The 20,248-nt window shown below is 53.8% G+C and overlaps 1 protein-coding gene across 3 annotated transcripts in view; it reads right to left on the reverse strand.

Moving 5' to 3' along the window:
- Window positions 1-20,248, reverse strand: part of SV2A (synaptic vesicle glycoprotein 2A) — a 211,114-nt gene that overhangs the window by 133,973 nt on the left and 56,893 nt on the right. The window contains exon 1 of one of the 3 annotated variants that reach the window (XM_073567048.1): window positions 14,632-15,013. The exons of the other annotated variants lie outside the window; for them this stretch is intronic. The gene's annotated coding sequence lies outside the window, so the exon portion shown is untranslated. Of the gene's footprint in view, window positions 1-14,631; window positions 15,014-20,248 lie in introns of those variants that run through there. 3 annotated transcript variants of the gene reach the window in all.

The raw sequence follows: 20,248 nt of genomic DNA on the forward strand, positions 1-20,248 counted from the left end.
TCTATAGGAGAGGTGGTCACACACGCTCACTACCGCTCCAGTCACCGTCTATAGGAGAGGTGGTCACAAGCACTCACTACTGCTCTAGTCACCGTTTATAGGAGAGCTGGTCACACACACTCACTACCCCCCAGTCACCGTACATAGGAGAAGTGATCACACACGTTCACTACCGTTCCAGTCACGGTCTATAGCAGAGGTGGTCACACACACTCACTACTCTCCAGTCACCGTCTATAGCAGAGGTGGTCACACACGCTCACTACAGTCCCAGTCTCCGTCTAAAGGAGAGGTGATCACACACACTCACTACCGCTCCAGTCACCGTCTACAGGAGACGTGGTCACACACGATCACTACTGCCCCAGTCACCGTCTATAGGAGAGGTGGTCACACACGCTCCCGACCACCCCAGTCACCGTCTATAGGAGAGGTGGTCACACATGCTCACTACTGCTCCAGTCACCGTCTATAGCAGAGGCGGTCACACACACTCACTACCGCTCAAGTCACCGCCTATAGGAGAGGTACCGTATATACACACACTCACTACCCCCCCCAGTCACCGCCTATAGGAGAAGTGGTCACACACGCTCACTACCACCCCAGTCACCGTCTAAAGGAGAGGTGATCACACACACTCACTACCGCTCCAGTCACCGTCTACAGGAGACGTGGTCACACACGATCACTACTGCCCAAGTCACCGTCTATAGGAGAGGTGGTCACACACGCTCACTACTGCTCCAGTTACCGTCTATAGCAGAGGTGGTCACACACACTCACTACTGCCCCAGTCGCCATCTATAACAGAAGAGGTCACATACACTCACTACCCCCAAGTCAACGTCTATAGCAGAGGTGGTCACACACTGAATACCGCTCCAGTCACCGCCTATAGGAGAGGTATTTACACACACTCACTACCCCCCCAGTCACCGCCTATAGGAGAGGTGGTCACACACGCTCACAACCGCTCCAGTCACCGTCTGTAGGAGAGGTGGTCACACACCCTCACTACCGCTCCAGTCACCATCTATAGCAGAGGTGGTCACACATGCTCACTACCACTCCAGTCACCGTCTATAGGAGAGGTGGTCACACACTCACTACCGCTCCAGTCACAATCTAGAGCAGAAGTGGTCACACACGCTCACTAAAGACCCAGTCACCGTCTATAGGAGAGGTGGTCACACACACTCACTACCGCTCCAGTCACCGTCTATAGGAGAGGTGTTCTCACACTCACTACCCCGCCAGTCACCGGTCTATAGTAGAGGTGGTCAAACACGCTCACTAGCTCCCCAGTCACCGTCTATAAGAGAGGTGGTCACACACAATCACGACTGCTCCAGTCACCGTCTATATGAGAGGTGGTCACACAAGCTCACTACCGCCCCAGTCACCGTCTATAGGAAAGGTGGTCACACACGCTCACTACTGCTCCAGTCACCATCTATAGCAGAGGTGGTCACAATCACTACCCCCCCCAGTCACCGTCTATAGCAGAGGTGGTCACACACACTCACTACCGCTCCAGTCACCGTCTATAGGAGAGTTATTTACACACACTCACCACCCCCCCATTCACCGCCTATAGGAGAGGTGGTCGCACCCAGTCACTACCGCTCCAGTCACCGTCTCTAGGAGAGTTGGTCACACACGCTCACTACCGCTCCAGTCACCGTCTATAGGAGAGGTGGTCACATGCACTCACTACCGCTCCAGTCACCGTCTATAGGAGAGGCGGTCACATACACTCACTATGCCCCCAGTCACCGTCTATAGCAGAGGTGGTCACACATGCTCACTACTGCTCCAGTCACCGTCTACAGAAGACGTGGTCACACATGATCACTACTGCCCCAGTCACCGTCTGTAGGAGAGGTGGTCACACATGCTCACTGCTGCTCCAGTTACCGTCTATAGCAGAGGTGGTCACACACACCCAGTACTGCCCCAGTCACCGTCTGTAGGAGAGGTATTTACACACACTCACTACCCCCCCGTCTCCACCTATAGGAGAGGTGGTCACACACGCTCACTACCGCTCCAGTCACCGTCTATAGGAGAGGTGGTCACACACACTCAATACCGCTCCAGTCACCGCCTATAGGAGAGGTATTTACACACACTCACTACCCCCCTGTCTCCACCTATAGGAGAGGTGGTCACACACGCTCACTACCGCTCCAGTCACCGTCTATAGGAGAGGTGGTCACACACACTCACTACCGCTCCAGTCACCGTCTATAGGAGAGGTGGTCACACACCCTCACTACTGCTCCAGTCACCATCTATAGCAAAGGTGGTCACACATGCTCACTACCGCTCCAGTCACCATCTATAGCAGAGGTGGTCACACATGCTCACTAAAGCCCCAGTCACCATCTATAGGAGAGGTGGTCACACACACTCACTACCGTTCCAGTCACCGTCTATAGGAGAGGTGGTCACACACTCACTACCCCCCCAGTCACCGTCTATAGTAGAGGTGGTCACACACGCTCACTAGCGCCCCAGTCACCGTCTATAGGAGAGGTGGTCACACACAATCACGACTGATCCAGTCACCGTCTATAGGACAGGTGGTCACACATGCTCACTACCGCCCCAGTCACTGTCTATAGGAGAGGTGGTCACACACGCTCACTACTTCTCCAGTCACCATCTATAGCAGAGGTGGTCACACACACTCACTACCGCTCCAGTCACCGTCTATAGGAGAGTTGGTCACACACGCTCACTACCGCTCCAGTCACCGTCTATAGGAGAGGTGGTCACATGCACTCACTACCGCTCCAGTCACCATCTATAGGAGAGGCGGTCACATACACTCACTACTCACTACAGAACGCCAGTGACTGTCTGTCCGCAGTCTCCAATATCATGTCCACTCTCTATCTGAAACTCAACCTCTCTAAAACTGAACTTCTTCTGCTCCCGCTGTCTACTAACCTCCCTAAATCTAACATTTCCCTCTCCATGGGTGGTACCACAATAACACCCTGGAAGCACGCGCGCTGTCTGGGTGTTATGTTTGACACCAATCTCTCCTTCACATCCCATATGCAATCTCTTGCCCGCTCTTGCCGCTTACACCTAAAGAACATCTCTAGAATCCGCCCTTTTTTCACTATGGAAACAACAAAAACCCTCACTGTTGCATTGATCCACTCCCGCCTGGATTACTGCAACGCTCTATTAATTGGCCTCCCAGTCACTCCACTATCCCCTCTCCAGTCCATACTTAATGCAGCGGCCAGGATCGTCCATCTGGCTAATCGGTACTCGGACGCGTCCGCTCTTCGCCAGTCCTTATATTGGCTGCCCATTCATTATAGGAACCAATTCAACGTACTTGTTCTCACCCACAAAGCTCTCCACAGCGCGGCACCCCTTTACATCTCTTCCCTCATTTCTGTCTATCGGCCTAGCCGATCGCTGCGCTCTGCAAACGACGTTTGACTAACCTCTGCACTAATCCGTACCTCCCACTCCCGACTCCAAGACTTCTCCCGTGCTGCTCCTATCCTCTGGAATGCTCTACCCCAAGAAATCAGGACTATCCACAATTTGCATAGTTTTAGGCGCTCCCTCAAAACACACTTGTTCAGAGCAGCCTATCACGTTCACTAATCAAAGTCATTCTATGTGTAAGTGTGCATGTGTAGCCCATTCACTATCTCCATCCATCCTTCACTCCCTCAAGATGGCTGGACCTTCATTGTAAATACACAATTGTAAATACACACCTGTACTTTGTATCTCCCTCATCTCATTGAAGATTGTAAGCTCTCACGAGCAGGGTTGTCTTATTTCGTCTTATTTTGCTTTAATTATTGTATTGTTAACGTTGTTACTTATGACTTGTGTTTTGAAACTGTTAAACTGTAAAGCGCTGCGGAATATGTTGGCGCTATATAAATAAAGATTATTATTATTATTATTACTGCTCCCCCAGTCACCGTCTATAGCAGAGGTGGTCGCACATGCTCACTACTGCTCCAGTCACCATCAATAGGAGAAGTGGTCACACACACTCACTACCTCCCATTCACCGTCTATAGCAGAGGTGGTCACACACGCTCACTAACGCCCCAGTCACCGTCTATAGGAGAGGTGGTCACACACACTCACTACTGCTCCAGTCACCGTCTATAGCAAAGGTGGTCACACACACTCACTACTGCCCCAGTCACCATCAATAGCAGAGGTGGTCACATAGACTCACTACCCCCCCAGTCACCGTCTACAGCAGAGGTGGTCACACACACTCACTACCGCTCCAGTCACCGTCTATAGGAGAGGTATTTACACACACCCACTACCCCCCAGTCACCGCCTATAGGAGAGGTGGTCGCACCCACTCACTACCGCTCCAGTCACCGTCCAGAGCAGAAGTGGTCACACACGCTCACTACCGCTCCAGTCACCGTCTATAGGAGAGGTGGTCACACACACTCACTACCGCTCCAGTCACAGTCTATAGGAGAAGTGATCGCACACGAACACTACCGCTCCAGTCACCGTCTATAGGAGAGGTGGTAACACTCGCTCACTACCGCTCCAGTCACCGTCTATAGGAGAGGTGATCACACATGCTCACTACCGCTCCAGTCACCGTCTATAGCAGTGGTGGACACACCCACTCACTAGCGCCCCTGTCACCATCTATAGGAGAGGTGGTCACACACACTCACTACAACTTCAGTCACCGTCTATAGCAGAGGTGGTCACACACGCTCAGTAACGCTCCAGTCACCGTCTATAGGAGAGGTGGTCACACACACTCACTACTGCTCCAGTCACAGTCTATAGGAGAGGAGGTCACACACGCTCACTACCGCCCCAGTTAACATCTATAGGAGAGGTGGTCACACACACTCACTACTGCTCCAGTCACCATCTATAGCAGAGGTGGTCACACACACTCACTACTGCCCCAGTCACCATCTATAGCAGAGGTGGTCACATACACTCACTACCCCCCCAGTCACCATCTATAGCAGAGGTGGTCACAAACACTCACTACCGCTCCAGTCACAGTCTATAGGAGAGGTATTTACACACACTCACTACCCCCCCAGTCACCGCCTATAGGAGAGGTGGTCGCACCCACTCACTACCGCTCCAGTCACCATCCAGAGCAGTGGTGGTCACAAATGCTCACAACCGCTCCAGTAACCGTCTATAGGAGAGGTGGTCACACACATTCACTACCGCTATAGTCACTGTCTATAGGAGAGGTGTTTAAACATGCTCACTACGACGCCAGTCACCGTCTATAGGAGAGGTGGTCACATAAACTCACTACCGCTCCAGTCACCGTCTATAGGAGAGGTGATCACACATGCTCACTAGCTCCCCAGTCACTGTCTATAGGAGAGTTGGTCACACACAATCGCTAACCCCCCAGTCACTGTCTATAGCAGAGGTGGTCACACATGCTCACCACTGCTCTAGTCACAGTCTATAGGAGAGCTGGTCACACACTACCCTCCCAGTTACCGTCTATAGCAGAGGTGGTCACACACGCTCACGACCACCCCAGTCATCGTCTATAGGAGAGGTGGTCACACACACTCACTACCGCTCCAGTCACCGTCTATAGGAGAGGTGATCACACACGCTCACTACCGCTCCAGTCACGGTCTATAACAGAGGTGGTCACGCCCACTCACTAGCGCCCCAGTCACTGTCTATAGGAGAGTTGGTCACACACACTCACTATGGCTCCAATCACCGCCTATAGCAAAGGTAGTCACACACGCTCACTACTGCCCCAGTCACCCTCTGTAGCGGAGGTGGTCACATACACTCACTACTGCCCCAGTCACTATCTATAGCAGAGGTGGTCACATACACTCACTACTCCCCCAGTCACCGTCTATAGCAGAGGTGGTCACACACACTCACTACCGCTTCAGTCACAGTCTATAGGAGAGGTATTTACACACAATCACTACCCCCCCAGTCACCACCTATAGGAGAGGTGGTTGCACCCACTCACTACCGCTCCAGTCACCGTCCAGAGCAGAGGTGGTCACACACGCTCACTACCGCTCCAGTCACCGTCTATAGGAGAGGTGGTCACACACACTCACTATCGCTCCAGTTACCGTCAATAGGAGAAGTGATCGCACACGAACACTACCGCTCCAGTCACCGACTATAGGAGAGGTGGTCACATACACTCACTACCGCCCCAGTCACCGTCTATAGGAGAGGTGGTCACACCCACTCTCTACTGCCCCAGTCACCATCTATAGCAGAGGTGGTCACACACACTCACTACCCCCCCCAGTCACCGTCTACACTCTGTGCCAAATTATTATGCAAAAAATATTTCCTCATATTTTCTCTAAATTACCTATATGAATTGCAGTCATTGTTATTTTCCAGTCATCTACTATTCTAGTATAATTGCAATGTTTTTGAACAAACTGCCTATGAAAACAGTATATTTTTAAAAATAATAAACACTCAAAATGCATGTTCCAAATTATTATGCACAGCAGAGTTTTCAACCTTTTTAGTTTTGTTTTGAACAAAAAAATGGTCAATTGTGAAATTATAAGCATTATCAGCTTATTACAAAATGAAATCAAACAGTTTTCAAGTCAAAACTTTATTCTAGGTGATGTTACATTTGCACATAGGACCCCTTGTTGGAAAGAAGCTTCTGTACTCTCTCGTCCATTGAATTTGTCAGTTTTTGGATGGTTGTGCTTCAATTGTTTTGCATGTGGACAGAATACCCTCCCAGAGCTGTTGCTTAGATGTGAACTGCCTCCCGCCATCATAGACACTCCTTTTGATGATGCTCCAGAGGTTCTCAATGGGGTTGAGGTCAGGGGAAGATGGTGGCCACACCATAAGTTTGTCCTCTTTTATGCCCATAGCAGCCAGAGATGCAGATGTGTTATTTGCAGCATGAGACGGTGCATTATCATGCATGAAAATGATCTTGCTGCGGAAAGCACGGTTCTTCCTCTTGAACCATGGCAGGAAGTGCTGTTTTAGAAACTCCACATAGATTATGGAGTTCATCTTTACCCCTTCAGGGATCCTAAAGGGGTCCACAATCTCTCTCCCCATGATTCCAGCCCAAAACATTACTCCACCTCCTCCTTGTTGGCGCCTTAGCCGTGTTTTCATGGGGTGTCCATCAACCAGCCATCCTCCACTCCATCCATCTGGACCATCGAGGGTTGCACGGCACTCAGCGGTGAACGAAACAGTTTGGAAGTCAGTCTTCATGTATCGTTTGGCCTACTGGAGCCGTTTCTGCTTGTGTGCAGTGGATAGAGGTGGTCGACAGGATGGCTTACGCACAGCTGCAAACCTCTGAAGGACCCTGCATCTTGTTGTTCGGGGGACGTTGGAGGCCCCAGCAGCTTCAAAACTTGTCTGCTGCTATGACAAGGCGTTTTTGCAGCTGCTCTTTTAACCTGACGCAATTGCCTGTTGGAAAGAGTCCTCAATTCATGTGTGCTGGGAATCAGCTACATACTTCTTGATTGTGCGATGATCACGATGAAGTGTCTTGGCAATGTTGATTGTAGTCATGCCTTGACCTAAATACTCCACAATTTGTTGCTTCTCAGGAGCCGACACATCCTTTTTCTTTCCCATTTTGGCAAAAAATGTAGGCTGCTTAATAATGTGGAACAGCCTTCTTAAGTAGTCTTGCCTTTATTTGGACACACCTGCCAAACTAATTTGCACAGGTATCTGCAATTGCTTTCAGTGATATAAAGAGCCCAGACACACATCACCATCAATGAGTTTAAATGACAAACAAAAAAATTCTAACTTTATCACTCCTAAACTCTTTTTGCATAATAATTTGGAACAGAGTTTACAGCAGAGGTTGTCACACACACTCACTACCGCTCCAGTCACCGTCTATAGTAGAGGTGGTCACACACAATCACTAAGCCCCCAGTCACCGTCTATAGCAAAGGTGGTCACACACACTCACCACTGCTCTAGTCACCGTCTATAGGAGAGCTGGTCACACACACTCACTACCCCCCAGTCACCGTCTATAGCAGAGGTGGTCACACCCACTCACAAGCGCCCCAGTCACTGTCTATAGGAGAGGTATTTACACACACTCACTACCCCCCCAGTCACCGTCTGTAGCAGAGGTGGTCACACACGCTCACTACCGCCCCAGTCACCATCTATAGGAGAGGTGGTCACACACGCTCACTACCGCCCCTGTCACCGTCTATAGGAGAGGTGATCACACACACTCACTACCGCTCCAGTCACCATCTACAGGAGAGGTGGTCACACACGTTCACGACCGCCCCAGTCACCGTCTATAGGAGAGGTGGTCACACTCGCTCACTATTTCTCCAGTCACCATCTATAGCAGAGGAGGTCACACACAATCACTACTGCCCCGTCACCGTCTCTAGGAGAGGTGGTCACACACACTCACTACTGCCCCAGTCACCATCTATAGCAGTGGTGGTCACATACACTCACTACCTCCCCAGTCACCATCTATACCAGAGGTGGTCACACACACTCACTACCGCTCCAGTCACCGCCTATAGGAGAGGTATTTACACACACTCATTACCCCCCCAGTCACCGTCTGTAGCAGAGGTGGTCACACACGCTCACTACCGCCCCAGTCACCATCTATAGCAGAGGTGATCACACACACTCACTACCGCCCCAGTCACCATCTGTAGGAGAGGTGGTCGCACACACCCACTACCCCCCAGTCACTGTCTATAGCAGAGGTGGTCACACACACTCACTACTTCCCCAGTCACCATCTATTGGAGACGTGGTCACACACACTCACTATCGCCCCAGTGACCGCCTATAGCAGAGGTGGTCACACACACCCACTACCCCCCAGTCACCGTCTATAGCAGAGGTGATCACACACTCACTACTGCCCCAGTCACCATCTATAGGAGAGGTGGTCACACACACTCACTACCGCCCCTGTCACCGTCTATAGGAGAGGTGGTCACACACACTCACTACTGCCCCAGTCACCATCTATAGCAGAGGTGGTCACATACACTCACTACCCTCCCAGTCACCATCTATAGCAGAGGGGTTCACACACACTCACTACCGCTCCAGTCACCGTATATAGGAGAGGTATTTACACACACTCACTACCCCTTCAGTCACCGCCTATAGGAGAGGTGGTCACACCCACTCACTACTGCTCCAGTCACCGTCTATAGGAGAGGTGGTCACACCCACTCACTACCGCCCCAGTCACCATCTATAGCAGAGGTGATCACACACACTCACTACCGCCCCAGTCACCATCTGTAGGAGAGGTGGTCGCACACACCCACTACCCCCCAGTCACTGTCTATAGCAGAGGTGGTCACACACACTCACTACTTCCCCAGTCACCATCTATTGGAGACGTGGTCACACACACTATCGCCTCAGTGGCCGCCTATAGCAGAGGTGGTCACACACACCCACTACCCCCCAGTCACCGTCTATAGCAGAGGTGATCACACACTCACTACTGCCCCAGTCACCATCTATAGGAGAGGTGGTCACACACACTCACTACCGCCCCTGTCACCGTCTATAGGAGAGGTGGTCACACACACTCACTACTGCCCCAGTCACCATCTATAGCAGAGGTGGTCACATACACTCACTACCCTCCCAGTCACCATCTATAGCAGAGGGGTTCACACACACTCACTACCGCTCCAGTCACCGTATATAGGAGAGGTATTTACACACACTCACTACCCCCTCAGTCACCGCCTATAGGAGAGGTGGTCACACCCACTCACTACTGCTCCAGTCACCGTCTATAGGAGAGGTGGTCACACCCACTCACTACCACCCTAGTCACCATCTATAGCAGAGGTGGTCACACACACTCACTACCGCCCCAGTCACCATCTATAGCAGAGGTGGTCACACACACTCACTACCTCCCCAGTCACCGCCTATAGGTAATGTGGTCGCAATCACTCACTATCGCTCCAGTCACCATCTATAGCAGAGTTGGTCACACACACTCACTACCTCCCAGTCACCGTCTGTAGCAGAGGTGGTCACACACACTCACTACTGCTCCAGTCACCATCTATAGGAGAGGTGGTCACACACTACCGCTCCAGTCACCGTCTATAGGGGAGGTGGTGACACACACTCACTACCCGCAGTCACCGTCTATAGCAGAGGTGGTCACACACACTCACTACTTGCCCCAGTCACCGTCTATAGGAGAGGTAGTCACACACCCACTATCCCCCCAGTCACCATCTATAGCAGAGGTGGTCACACACACTCACTTCTGCCCCAGTCACCGTCTATAGGAGAGGTGGTCACACACACTGACTACCCCCAGTCACAGCCTACAGCAGAGGTGGTCACTCACAATCAATACCGCCCCAGTCACCGCATATAGCAGGGGTGGTCACACACCCCCACTACCGCTCGAGTCACCGTCTATAGGAGAGATATTTACTCACACTCACTACCCTCCAGTCACTGCCTACGGCAGAGGTGGTCACACACAATCACTACCGCCCCAGTCACCATCTATAGCAGAGGTGGGCACACACACTCCCTACTGCTCCAGTCACCGTCCATAGGAGAGGTATTTACACACACTCACTACCCCCCTGTCACCGCCTATAGCAGAGGTGGTCATACACACCCACTACCGCTCGAGTCACCGTCTATAGCAGAGGTGGTCAAGCACACTCACTATCCCCCCAGTCACTGCCTATAGCAGAGGTGGTCGCACCCACTCACTACCGCTCCAGTCACCATCTATAGCAGAGGTGGTCACACCCACTCACTACCCCCCCAGTCACCGTCAATAGCAGAGGTGGTCCCACACGTTCACTACCGCTCCAGTCACCGTTAATAGGAGAGGTGGTCACACACACTCACTACCGCTCCAGTTACCGTCTATAGCAGAGGTGGTCATGTGGCGCCCCTGAGGCTCAGTCGCCACAGAGGTACTTCACCTTCTCCTAAGGTGTGGTGCCCCACCGTCTGGGTAAGCTGGGAGCTCCTTTCCACACTCCAACACTCGCACCCCACACAACAGGGTAGTTCTGCACAACCACATTGCGGCTCAGTGCTTAGAGAGTAGCAGAGCACCTCTGCTGGTTCCCTGCTTGGAACACTGGATATGTTGGGAGGTGGGTGGAGTTTAGATTCATATAAAAGATTGGGAAGGTTTAAAATTACAGGTCAGTCCCTGAGAGGGTCAGTCCCTTAAGGGTCAGTCTGCGGTAAGTCCCAGAGGAGAGAAGGACAGTCAGTCAGGAGAGTCTGAGGACGGGTCCGAGGAGAAGGAGAAAGACGTAGAACTGTAACCTAAGCATCCATCAGAAGGAGAGACAAGTACGGAATGAAGGAGTAGGGAACAGAGAGGAGAAGTGGGTTGGATGAGGAACCCTGCCTATAGGTTCTCAGCGCAAGGCCGGGCCCGGTCCCCGAGGTTGTATGGACACTTAAGATTCTGCAGCAGACACCGGTGGAGCATTTGGCTGTAAATGCATTACTCCCATCCAAGACTTGAGGCACAACAGCAACACAGATAGAGCGCCGGGAGTGAGGTGTCCCCGATGCAGGCTACAGCTGTCTGCCGTGCAAGTAAAGTTCTAGGAACATCTAGTTAGGAGGCATTCAAGGGTTACTAAGTACTGGAGTGCTTCACACCACAAGGCGCATTGGAGGAGTCGTTCAGGAAAGGTACATGTTGGCGAAGTGTTGGAGAGGAGAGCCCTGAGTTGCCCGGGAGGTTGATTGAGTCTTTGCCCTGGAGGACACGGCACGGAAGCAGGCACCAGTGTGTACCACGAACTGCGAGTAAAGCTTTGAAACTGCAAGCTCTGGTGTCCTCCATTCCTTCGTCGCTAGCACCTTCAGCACCGCTACATCTGGGTACCAGCATCCACACCATCCTGCACTTCTCCAGATCCATTGCACCTACACTGCCCTGGGACTACAGCTCCACCTGTGGGGAGCTACACCATCCTTGCTGCACTACACCATCAGTCCCAGCGGATCTCCATGCAGCATCGGCTTAACACCTCCCTTGCCGAACACCACAGGTGGCATCACAAACTATTATTCCATTAACTACTACAAAGCAACCACCATTGATTTGGGCGCCCAGGGTCACGGACCGGGTCACCGCCACCGCGACACTTCCCCCTGACACCGGCCCGGTACTGAGTACCCCGCTGCCCTGGGAGGGCGACCCAATTTTGGCGTCACGAACAGGATGATGAGACCCGATGCCATCGGGTTCTGTGTGCCTGAGATTTGTTGGACTTTATACTTTTGAAAATGTGTAGAAGACCCAATTTAACAGACTGTGACATGAACATTGAAAATGGCCGCTGGTGTGGAGAAGAAGGGCGTGAAGAGATAGGAGGTCCTAGGAAAAGACCGCGAAGAGTCTTGGGCCTCCCCTGCCTGAATTACTATGTGACAGCGACATGGCCCACCCTCCGAGGAGTTCGTATACTGGCTTGGTATGGAGGCGCTGGAAGAAGACGTCGCCCCCGGAAGGAGGGGCAGAAGAAGCCAGTGGTGGGAAAGGGGCCGAGGCAGGAAGAACGCCAGAACGCCATTTTGGAGAGAGAGGGAAGGAGGCCTGCGGAGCACGGGAAACGGATCTCCCTGGCGCCATGGCTAAAGGCTCCGACCCGATCTACGAGATGGACCGCCAGCACCTGGAAGACGAGATTATCCAGCTGACGCGCCGCCTGCGACTGAGGCAGGAGGCGCTGTGGACACTGAACTGGCAGCGCGCCCGGGAGGGGCCTACCTCTGCGGTACCTGCTACACCGGTACCTGCCGCTGCTGCACCGGACTCTATGGAGCCTGCTGCAGACATCACCCCATCGGAGGAGTCACCGGAGACCCCCGCGAACCCGGAGCCGCCTTTTGCTCCACTGCCGTGTCCGGTGTCGCACCGGAGCAGAGGCCGCACCGCCGGAGAGTATCAGGTATATATACCGGCCCTCCTAATGGGTTACCCTCTGAGTTCACTTTGTCAAAGGCGGGGTGCTGCAAATCGAAATGGGGCAGTTGGAAGAGTCGGTTGGAGGCCCAAGTGAGTCGGAGATGGGAAGGTGGAGGAGGTCCCTATTGAGAAGGGTACGGTTGGACCAGGCCCGCAGGATCAGATAATTTGGGTGCCCAGGGCCACTGACCGGGTCACCGCTACCACGACACTTCCCCCTGACACCGGCCCGGTACCGAGTACCCCGCTGCCCTGGGAGGGCGACCCAGTCACACACAATCACTACCGCCCCAGTCACCGTCTATAGGAGAGGTGGTCACACAGAATCACTACCGCCCCAGTCACCTTCTATAGGAGAGGTGGTCACACGCACTCACTACCGCCTCAGTCACCGTCTATAGGAGAGGTGTTCACACCCACTCACTACCGCTCCAGTCACCTTCTATAGCAGAGGTGGTCACACACACTACCGCCCCAGTCACCGTCTATAGGAGAGGTGGTCACACACACTCACTACCGCTCCAGTCACCGTCTATAGCAGAGGTCGTCACACATACTGCTGCCCCAGTCACCGTCTATACCAGAGGTGGTCACACACACTCACTACCTCCCCAGTCACCGTCTATAGGAGAGGTGGTCACACACGCTCACTACTGCTCCAGTCACCATCTATAGGAGAAGTGGTCACACACACACTACTGCCCCAGTCACCATCTATAGGAGAGGTGGTCACACACACTCACTACAGCTCCAGTCACTGTCTATAGGAGAGGTGGTCGCACACGCTCACTTCCGCCCCATGCACTATATATAGGAGAGGTGGTCGCACATGCTCACTACCGCCACAGTCACTATATATAGGAGAGGTGGTTACACACACGCTCACTACCGTCCCAGTCTCCATCTATAGGAGAGGTGGTCACAACACTCACTACCGCCCCTGTCACTATATATAGGAGAGATGGTTGCACATGCTCACTACTTCTCCAATTCTATATATAGGAGAGCTGGTCGCTCATGCTCACTACCATTACAGTTCTATATATAGGAGATGTGGTCGCACATGCTCACTACCTCTTTAGTTATATATACAGTGTAGGTGAGATGGTCGCACATGCTCACTACCTCTCCAATTCTATATACAGGAGAGATGGTCGCACACGATCACTACCTCTCCAATCACTATATATAAGAGAGGTGGTTGCACACACTCACTACTGCCCCAGTCACTATATAAAAAAGAGGTGGTCGCAGACGCTTACTACCTCTTCAGTCACTATATATAGCAGATGTGGTTGCACACACTAAGTACCTCTCCAGTCACAATATATAGGAAAGGTAGTCACACACACTCACTACCGCACCAGTCACTATATATAGGAGAGTTGGTCGCACAGGCTCACTACCTCTCCAGGCACTGCGTAGAGGAGAGGTGGTAGTACAGGCTAACTACTGCCCCCTTGCTATAAAAGGTAGCACATAGGTTTGTCCCTTTTTCTAGTACACACTTACCATGCCTATCGGACAGTGAAAGTCGCCTTGGCATAATGGCAGCATATATGATAAATTAATGCCATTCCATCGGTAATACCATATTGCACTCACTATGCTGCACACACCATGGTGCTGAATCCAAATCCTTCACGATCTCGGGCCTCCGCTGATTCTCTCCCACCATCTGAAGCATTTTCCATCTCCGTCACTGTCACAATATTAATTTTCCAGAGTCTTTTTCCTCTTGTCAGGAGAAAATAAATCTTGCAGAGGGGAGGGGAGAGTAGCGGGTAAAATCAGCAGTTTGTTAGCGTAACATGGATTCACAACCAGTCACCATGGCAACCACAGTGAGTGATAATAACCGGTAAGGACAAGCCTTTAACCATCTTCGTAAATCCCCCGTTCTCCCGGCCCACTATTATCTGTATTGGGATTAGCCTATATTTCTCCCATTTTACAAAATATTTATTTTGCACTAATTTTTGTATATATTTTTCTTGCCATGCAAAACCGAAAAGACCTCCATAACTTCGTGTGTGACAACACATTTACTAAAATGTCTCACTGCTCCTGATAATTGTTGTTTATACATCAGACGGTCCTGCAAGTGACCTGACCTACAGCTTATCTAAAATGTTCACAGCAGCTCAGAGTATTTATGTCCACCATGTAATTGTGTGCAGGGGCTTAGGAATGTAATGCATGTACACAGTGACTGCACCAGCAGAATAGTGAGTGCAGCTCTGGGCACACCCAGGAAGAGGAGGAGCGTCTGTGCTGAGCATCTGCAGGCTAAGGTTTCTGCTAAGCTCCTGGGAAGGGAGGTTTTTCCTGCAAGGACTTTCCATCTACCCCCTTCCCAGGAAAGAGGACTCTCCCTGGGACTGAGCGCCGGGGCTGTGCCCCTGGCTCCCACCCCCCGGAAAGCCAGCTGGGGTGGGGGGCCTCATCCACCACCAGGAGGCCCAAGGCACAGCCAGCCAGTCCCAGGGATGGGGAAAAAGCGGACCCCAGGGGGCCGCAAGGCTCCAGGGTCCGGGACCCCTGAAGTGAAGGCTGTGGCGGGCCCTTCCCCCGGAGGTGCAGCAGCCGGCAGAGGTGAGGCAGGGCCCCCCCTTAACATCTGGGGCTCCAAGGCTGCGGGAGAGCAGGCTACCACCTACGCCTCCCGCATCCATGCCCACCTCTCTGAATATGAGGAGGCTGGGAAGCAGCTGAGGAGACTCCGGGGGGAGTTGGAGGGAGCCAGGATAATATCTAAAAACAGGCTCCCTACCTCAAAGAGAGCGGAGGTCGTCGCCACGGTCCAGTGGCTGAAAGGGGAGATTCGGGCCCTGGAGGGCCGGCGAAGTGTCATCAGTGTCTTCCAGGAGAAGCTGCGGAATGAGGACCGGTTCAGGGCCATGGCCGGTGGGTCTCCTGGGGGGGTCAAGAGGCCCCATCCAGGTGGAGGAAAGTGAGGAGGAGGAAGAGCAAGATGGCGCCCACGCTACACCCGGGCCGCCTCCACCTGAAGACCTGACGGACACCAGCAGGAGTCAGGTAACAGATGCAGCGGGATAGCCCCTGAGCAATTGGCCCTCCCGCTGGACTCCGGTAATACGGAGGAAAGCTGGAGCGAGGGGGAGGATGGAGGGAGCGTGAGTAATACCGAGGGGGGCTGCCTCATCCTCAGGCAAGTGCGGCAGATGGAATCCCCAGCACGGTTTGGCACGCTGTTGTTTGGGGATGAAGTCTTCCCGGAGGACTAGGCAACCAGGAAGAGGAGAAACAGGAGGCGCAGGCGTAAGGCCTCTGGCATGGAGGAACAACTGGTTTTTGCTCCTCTTCCCGGGGCCCCTCTGTCCCGCTGTGTGGAACCCGCTACCCACCCCGGCTCGGGCCCTGTGGTGGGTCCGCAGCGAGGGAGCAGGGAGAGAGATGTCTGTTGTGACCTGACTGTCATATCTGGTGACAGTTCAGACCAGGGCAGCGACATGGAGGTCGGTGCTGGTTGTGGTGTTGGTGGTGGTGTCCAGGCTCAGCCCTCGGTGGCAGGGGGGGCTGGCCTGGCACCAGGTAAAGTTGGTACAGCCAGGGTCGCAACTCCGGCGGCGAGTGCTGGGGCTTCTGGACCCCCCACGCACGGATCCGTTAAGTCTGGATCGCTAGTGGGGGTCCAGAAGTCTTGGAAGGGTGAACAAAAAATCAAACAACAACTGAAGCGGTGCAAGGTGCTGGTCGCTCCCATGGCGGCGCCCGTGGTAAGAGCGGGGTCTCCGGCACGTCGATCCAAAAGGGGGTCAGTGCGGGGGGCTCCGCCGCCACTGGGTGACGAGGGGGAGTGGCCGGCCCTGCCCGTGGCAAGTGGTGGGCACGGGGTGGTGGCGGTGGTCCGCGAGGGGGGCGTGGCCTCCCTGAGTGTTGTCCGGCCTGCAAAGGCTGTGGCATGCGGGGGACGTGTCCTCCTCGGCCGCTCTCCCGCCCGCTATGTCCGCATCACCCGGGGCGTGGCCTCGCAAGGGGTCACTGCTCTGGCCATGACTGGCGGGGGGCGTAGCCTCGGTGGTCGCGGCTCCGCCCGCTGTGCTCGCGTCACCAGGGGGCGTGGCCTCGCAAGGGGCCGCGGCTCTGCCTGGAGTGACTGCGACCGGTGGGGGGGTGGCCACGGTGGGCCCGCTGCCCTCTGTCCCACCCACCCTTCCAAGCAGTGCAAGCAAGCTGCCCCCAAAAGCCGGCGGGGGGTTGTCGGGGTCCCCAGCCCAGCTATCTTCATCTGAGGGTGCGGGTATTCTGGCGCCCCCTGGCAAGCCGGCGGAGGGGGTGAAGAAGGGTGCAAGGCAGGGAGCGGTGCCAGAGGCCGTCCCTGCCCAGAGCAAGGAAAACAAAAGAAACTCTGAAAAAGAAAAAAAAATGGTGCTAGAGAAACCAGGAGCTGCTGCTGCTCCCAGGCCCAGCCAGGGCAATGTGCAGTATGTCATCAGCACTGAGGCACTAAAAGGGGCAGCGGCACTCCTGGCCAGCAAGGACAATCATGGAGCACCCGGCCAACTAGGGCCCCCAGCAGGGGGGGCAAATGACATCTTTGCTCTGATACATCCTTCGGCGTCCCGCTTCTTTGACATCAGTTTCGTGCGGCCAGAGGGGCTTGAGCTCTTCTGGTCGAACTACGAGCTGGTGCGAGAAGAGCCCGGATGGCGAGACTTCGTTGCGCAAGCGGTGTCTCGCCAAAATGCCGTCAAGCGAGTGACCGTGGTGACTTGTAACGAGTCGCTCGCAGGCGTGGACATAATGACGTAACTTTCTCGTTACGGGGAAGTCACCGAGGTCCCGAAAAAGAACAGGGACGAATTTGGCATCTGGTCGGGGGGCTGGACCTTCATGGTCAAACTGAAGGTTTCCGGCGGCACGGTCTTCCACATCCCTTCCTCGGCGTTCTTGGGGAGGGACAGGATCCTGGTCTTCTACCAGGGGCAACCGAAGGTCTGCCACAAGTGCGGCGACTCCACCCACTTCAGCGCCAGCTGCAAGGTGCAGAAGTGTGCGTTGTGTGGTTGGGTAGGTCACCTGGCCGCCTTGTGCAAAGACATTCGGTGCCACCTGTGTGGTGACCTAGGTCACCCGCTCAGCCACTGCCCTCGCTCTTTCTCCAATACCGCTGCAGGCCCAGTGGGGGGAGACCGTGAGGGGGGCAACCTCTGGCGGCACTTCTTCTGCCGTGGCAGGTGGTGGCGGAGGGGGTAGGGCTGAGGGGCCGGTGAGGAAGGGCAATGCTAAGGCAAGGGGCCCCGCGTATGAGCGGAGGCAAGAAAAACGCCATGGAGGCAAGGGGCAGGTGGAGCCTCGGGCAACCGGGGTGATGCCTGCCCCTCCCTCTAGGCCCGTGGCAAAAGCCTCTGAGGCCCTGGGGGAGAGTGCAGTGAGTGAGGAGATCAGGAGGATGGAGAGAGAGGAGAAAGCGGCTGACTCAGACGACTCCTCTCGTTATGAAAGTGTCAACGAGGATGTCAGGGAGCAGCCTACATCACCAGGTGGCAAAAACAAGCATGCCAACCGTAAATCGGGAGGGAAGAGGGCTGACAAGTCTTCAAAGTCCCCCCCCGCCCCCGACCACAAGGGTGCATACGGAAGGGCCCGCTGACCCCCCTCTGATCAGACTCTCCAACCAGTTCAGCGCCCTCAGGGGGCACTGTTCCTCCTGAGGGGGGGACGGACCTGGAACCCGGGGGCGAGGACACCGGGGGGGAGGGATGGACACTTCGGGTGCTTCCCTAAAAAGGAAGGTGTCTGACCCCTCCCTAGGTGGAGGTGAAAGCGGGGCAGGGAAGAAACTGGCCATCCAACTCGATCACCCATGATGGCTGAACTCGCCCCGTTGACGCTGGCGTCCATTAATGTCGCCAGCATTAAGTCAGATGCGGCTCGCTTCACGGCCTTTGATTTTTTTCTCCCGGATTGAGGCAGAAATTTTATTTTTGCAAGAGACCAGACTAACGGACATGGGGGCCATCTATAAAGCACGGAGGGAGTGGAGGTGCGGGCCCTCATACTGGTCTCTTGCGGCCGAGCCGTATAGCGGGGTGGCAGTCCTTTTTAAGACTGCAGATGTTGAATGCCGACGGGTTACTGAGTTGGAAATGGCGAGGTGCCTGATCCTAGATGTCTTCATGAGGGGACAAGAGCTCCGGCTCATTAATATCTACGGCCCACAGTCCAAGTGGGACCGTAAATGTCTCTTCCTGAGGATCAAGCCCTTTCTTTTTACGAGCCGACAGGTGGTCTTCGGTGGGGACTTCAACACCGTTACGAGGTCCCGTGACCGGGGGGGTCCCGGAGACCTCCTGGCTTATGACAGCGTCGCGCTTAATAGCATAGCTAGTGAAGCTCGCCTGGTGGATGCCTGTGTCCGCCGTTGAGGTGGAGTTCTCCGACCACTGTTTAATTTTCTTTTCTCTGAATGTTGCAGAGACGCCTCGGATGGGAAGAGGGCTGTGGAAGCTCAATTCGTCCCTGCTGGAAGAAGCGGAGGTGAGACAATCCTTTGAGGATTTTCTTCAGAGCCAGGTACCGCTGTTGGATCTCTGTAGTAGTAAGTCAGTGTGGTTGGAGATTTCTTAAAAAAGCGGGTAGCAGGGTTCTTCTGTCAGCTCTCGATCCTCAGAAGTCTGAACAGGCACCACTTGTATCAGGCTCTGGGGAGGAAACTCGAGCAGCTTGTCTCGACTGGAGGTGACCGTGAGGAAATCTCCAGAGAGAAATCTTTGCTCAAGAGGTGCAGTATGATAGACACACATCTTTAGTTTTTGAGAGGGACTTCAGGAAGTACCGCTCGCCCGACCCTTACAGAAACTGTAAGATGTCAGTGAATTGTAAGATGGTGACAGGACTGATCGACAGTACGGGGTCCTTGAACAGATTCAAATCAGGGATCCTGGAGGTGGTCAGATCCTTCTACTCGCGTCTCTTGGAAAAGAAGGATCTGGATCGGGATAGGATGTCGGCTTTCCTGGCTGAAACCGTCCCTGAGCCAGGGGGTGATCCCTCTCTTGGTGTTTTGGCAGAAGAAATTAGGGAAGAGGAAGTGAGACTGGCCATTGATGGGCTTCGGCCCAAGAAATCGCCAGGTCCGGATGGCTTAACATCCGAGTTTTATAAGACTTTTAGGGACTCCTTGGTCCCCCTCTTGACAGGGGTCTTTAATGAGTGTCTATCCTCGGGCACTTTTCCCGACTCAATGAGGAAGTCAGCCCTAATTATTTT

This window comes from Dendrobates tinctorius, unplaced genomic scaffold (assembly GCF_039654945.1).
Source record: "Dendrobates tinctorius isolate UK_male_01 unplaced genomic scaffold, ASM3965494v1 ptg000019l, whole genome shotgun sequence".
In the NCBI taxonomy this organism is placed as follows: Eukaryota; Metazoa; Chordata; class Amphibia; order Anura; family Dendrobatidae; genus Dendrobates; species Dendrobates tinctorius.